The following is a 4,838-nucleotide window of genomic DNA, read 5'->3' as shown; positions in this document are numbered from 1 at the left end:
TGAAGTTGTCCTTGTAGAAGCCTTTCATATACTCATTGATTCCCAGATACTCGTGTGTGTGTGTGTGTGCGTGTGTGTGTGTGTGTGTGTGTGTGTGTGTGTGTGTGTGTGTATGTGTGTGTGTGTGTGTGTGAGAGAGAGAGAGGAGAGCTGTGAATGGAATCCCCTTACTGATTTTCTCCACACAGGAAATGCAGGAATGTTGCTGACTTTTATATGTTGATTTCATATCCTGCTGTTAAGAGTCTTTGGGTAGTGTGTTTAGGGTCTTTTAAGCATAAGATTGTGACATCTACAGAGAGGGATGGCATTAGCTCTTCTTGTTTTTCTTGCCATATTGCTGTGGCTGAGTTTTCAAGCATTACACCGAATGAGAGTAGAGAGGCAGGATACCCTGATTTATTCCTAACTTTTGAGGAAATGTTTGTGGGTTTTTTTTTTTCAGGGTTTTTTTTTTATTATGAAAGGATATTTGATGTTGTCAAATGCTTTTCCTGCATCTATTGAGATGATTACATGATTTCCCCCTTGATTATACATATATATGCATATATATATGTATACACATACAAAAATGTGTATATATATGCTTTATTACATTTATTTAGTTGTATGTCCTTGTGTCCCTGGAATGAAAACAACTAGATAATGTCATAGGAAGTTCTTAATGTGTGCTAATTGAATTTGGCTTGCAAATATTTTATTGAAGTTTTTCCATCTATATTCATTTAAGAATTTGGACTGTAGTTTTCTTTTTTTTGTTTTGTTGTATCTTTATTTGGTTTTGGGTAATGTTGTGTTGGTAAAATGAGTTTGTAAGTATCCCTTCCCTTTCTGTTTTATGGAATAGTTTGCAGAGTCGGGATGTTCTTCTGTGGAGTTAAAGGTGAATTCAACAGTGAAATCATCCATCTGATCATTGGCCTTCTTTGTTGAGAGATCATTATTGCTTCAATTTCATTGCTTATTTAAGATTCATTTAGGTTTTCTATATCTTCTTTGTTCAATCTTGGAAGGTCACATGTGTTGAAAAATTTTTTCCAGTTTATTGGTATGTATGTTTTCAAGACTCCTTTGTTTAATATTGGTGGAAAGTATTCCTTAATGATCTTCCAGGTCTCGATGGTGTCTGTCATAATACCGCCTTTGTTTGCAATGTGGATCTCCATTCTTTTTCTTTTGGTTGCTATGGCTGAGAGTCTTGTTAGTCAGTAGCCTTCTCCTGAGTACTTACCACATAGAACAACATCTCTAACAGCTACAGCCAAAAAAATCAAATACAATAAAATACAATTTAACTAATGTAATACAATAAAAATCTATTCGAGAAAACTGCTATACCACAAATAACCACAGAAAGGAAAGTGGCAAAAAGAATATAGAATGGCCTATGAATTAAATTTGTTACATTTAAAGTAATAGTAATAAAAGGATGGAGCTGGAGGTGAAGAAATAAGGTTAAGGAAAAGAAAAAGAATGTAAGGGAAAAAAGAAAAAGGCAAGATTTAAAATATCTGATTAGAAAAGAAAACAAATACCTTAATACAGGTAGATAAAAGTACAGAGGAATAAAAAAATTAGAACAAAAAGTAATAAAACCAATACTAAAAACAGAGCAAAAAGAAAACAATTTTTTAAAAAAGCAAGGAATTGGAGCAGTTTCTTTTTGAATCCTCTGATGTTTGAATCTGCCAGGTCTAGTAGGACTGTACTGGGTAGCACTGAGGTAGTCTATTGTAGCTCTGAAGGAGTCCATGGGTATCAGAAAGTCAGGAGAGAAAACTGAGCATTGGCCTTCATAATGGAGAGGGAAACCAAGGGAACTTGACACTTTTTTCTCTGGTTTCAGTAGTCTAGATCCCATTCAGCAGCAAGCCCCCTTTGTTAGAGAGGATGTTTGAGAGTTCTAATCCACCCTCAGTCTTGGACTTAGAGCTGTCAGTCCCATATAGCAACAAACTCTATGTAGCAGCGAGGTACCTCTGGAGGCCACACAAATCTGACAGCAACCAACTCAGAGATCTCAGTCTCTGTGGCAATCCACAGGGGATGGGCCTCACTTCTGACCATAAAGTTGGAAGCCACCACCACCTGCTCCATAGCTCAAGCTCTTGGTTGCTTAACTTTCCTGGGGTGTCCAGGTTTGATCCTTCCCAACTACAATAGCTCAATCATACTACTATGTCTAAGAGAGGGGGAGTCCCCTGAACTGTGATTGTTCCTTGTTTTTGGAACCCCAGAAAGTTCAGTCTCTGTAGTGGGTAGCCGTTCCAGCTTCGACCTGGAAGTACTACCCCTAGTGAACCTCTAGTGAGGCTTCCGGAAACTGCCACACCTACCTATGACCTGCCCCTGGGGTGGGGCTGAGATAGGAGCCCTTAAGACCTGAGGTCTGGATGTGCCAGTCTCTTGGTTCTTGGTGATCCTGGATGCTGGATGGCAGACCGAGTCAGAGTTCTCCAGAGAACCCCACTGGACTGTACCTCACCTCTCCGAGATCCTATAACCAACCTCTTTACTGGCTGTAAGCTACCCCAAAATAAACCTCCTTTTAAACTACATGGAGTTGCCTTGATAAATGCCCACATTAAGTCTCAAATAGTAAACCCTTTCTGAAGATGATGTTTGACTGTAGCGTTCTGGGAGACAATGAGCAACACAGTGAATTTCTTCTTCAGTGCTGGTGTGCTACTCAGAAGAGTCATTGTTGGACCGCATTCTTGTACTAGACACAAGTCTTGTGAGAACTGTGGGGTTTTTCTCTAGCTGGAATAGTCACACTGTTCTCACACGGCCTGCCTGCCTTAGCTTGTGGCTGTCCGTTCAGCTTCCCCACCCCTGAGATGAGGGTTGGTGTTGTCCACTCCTCTTTTGTTTCTCCATGTCTTTGAGATTTCCTGTCACCTCTTTTTTTCCCTTTATTCTAGAGAAGTAATATATTAATGTTACAACAAGGTTTGAGGGAACCGCATGTCACAAAATGGCATGGATACTCAATCATGACATTTGTGAACAACAACAAAAATCTATCACTGTTCTTTTTTTTAAAAAAAAAAATTTATTGCCGGGCGGTGGTGGCTCACACCTTTAATCCCAGAACTCGGGAGGCAGAGGCAGGTGGATCTCTGTGAGTTCGAGGGCAGCCTGGACTACCAAGTGAGTTCCAGGAAAGGCGCAAAGCTACACAGAGAAACTCTGTCTTGAAAAACCAAAAAAAAAAAAAAAAAAAAAAAAAAAAAAATTTATTTATTTATTGTGTATACAGGGTGCCAGATCTCATTACAGATGGTTGTGAGCCACCATGTGGGTGCTGGGAATTGTTCTCAAGCCCTCTGGAAAAGCAGTCGGTGCTCTTAACCTCTCAGCCGTCCTTCCAGCCCCATCCATCACTGTTCTTGAGTCCTGATGTTACTCCTCTTTCCTCTGAACATGGTTTTTCTTTTTGTTGTTGTCCTTAGTCTTCCCAGTTATGGGATGGGAAAAGGAAAATTTGTGCCATCTTACCTCAGAAGGCTTCGTTTATTTTTAATCACTGTTAGTATGTCCCTCCCGAAATTGGCCCACTAGCATCACTGGCATCAGCCCACACTGGCAAATATAAAAACAATCATCCAATCAATCAAATGGTGGACTAAAATTAAACATGTAAAACCGGTATTCTGATCTACAGGCATGCATCTCACATTATGTTGCTAAAGACAGTATTTAATTTGAAAGGGTTTATAATAATCAACGAAGCGGCAATATTCTAAAGCAAAGATGAATCCAGTTTTCTGGGAAAATAAGTTGTACTTGCATAAAACTTTCAGATGGTAACAATGAAGACTGTAGGTGGGTAGAAATTTTCTTCCTACTTCAGTTCAAACCTTGTGAGTATTTCTCTTATGACTGGGCTCTTAATGACTCACAAATTAGAATGCTTACTTCTGAAGGTTAAGTACAAAAGAGTAAATGATGCTTTTGATCTCCTTCATCTCATTTAAAACCTATAAAAGATTCAAAAACTTTTACTTGAAGCTACTTTTTAAGAGTGAATTTTCATGTGTCAGGCTTTGTTTAATCACACTGAGATTTTTTTTGTTCAAAAATTCACCTAACATGTTTTAAGGGGGTGCTGTGAATAGAGACATTCCCAGAAATCTCACTCAACATCCCAGTGGACTGGAAGAATGCAATAGTAGGTGTTTCTTCATTGCTATGAGAGCTTGGAAGCAGCTTACCTGGTAGAGGCAGACGTTGGGGGAAGAAGTGAATTATCATGGAAGAGGTGGGTTAGCATGGAAGAGGTGGGTCATCATGGAAGAGGTGGGTCATCATGGAAGAGGTGGGTCATCATGGAAGAGGTGGATCATCATGGAAGAGGTGGGTCATCATGGAAGAGGTGGGTCATCATGGAAGTGGTGGGTCAGCATGGAAGTGGTGGGTCAGCATGGAAGAGGTGGGTCAGCATGGAAGAGGTGGGTCAGCATGGAAGAGGTGGGTCATCATGGAAGAGGTGGGTCATCATGGAAGAGGTGGGTCAGCATGGAAGAGGTGGGTCATCATGGAAGAGGTGGGTCAACATGGAAGAGGTGGGTCAACATGGAAGAGGTGGGTCAACATGGAAGAGGTGGGTCATCATGGAAGAGGTGGGTCATCATGGAAGAGGTGGATCATCATGGAAGAGGCGGGTCATCATGGAAGAGGTGGGTCATCATGGAAGAGGTGGGTCAGCATGGAAGAGGTGGGTCATCATGGAAGAGGTGGGTCATCATGGAAGAGGTGGGTCATCATGGAAGAGGTGGGTCAGCATGGAAGAGGTGGGTCATCATGGAAGAGGTGGGTCAGCATGGAAGAGG

General features: G+C 40.9%; 1 non-coding gene across 1 annotated transcript; it reads right to left on the bottom strand.

Annotated features, from left to right (window-relative positions):
- Positions 1-2,920: 2,920 nt before the first annotated feature.
- On the bottom strand, positions 2,921-3,026 carry LOC128118829 (small nucleolar RNA U13). The gene has a single exon (XR_008221353.1). It is a non-coding gene; the product is annotated as a small nucleolar RNA U13 (small nucleolar RNA).
- Between the last annotated feature and the right edge of the window lie 1,812 nt (positions 3,027-4,838).

This window comes from Peromyscus californicus, unplaced genomic scaffold (assembly GCF_007827085.1).
Source record: "Peromyscus californicus insignis strain IS unplaced genomic scaffold, ASM782708v3 Scaffold_22__1_contigs__length_63687245, whole genome shotgun sequence".
Lineage (NCBI taxonomy): Eukaryota > Metazoa > Chordata > Mammalia > Rodentia > Cricetidae > Peromyscus > Peromyscus californicus.
Note: the sequence above shows the minus strand (reverse complement) of the source record. Positions and strands in the feature narration are given on the sequence as shown.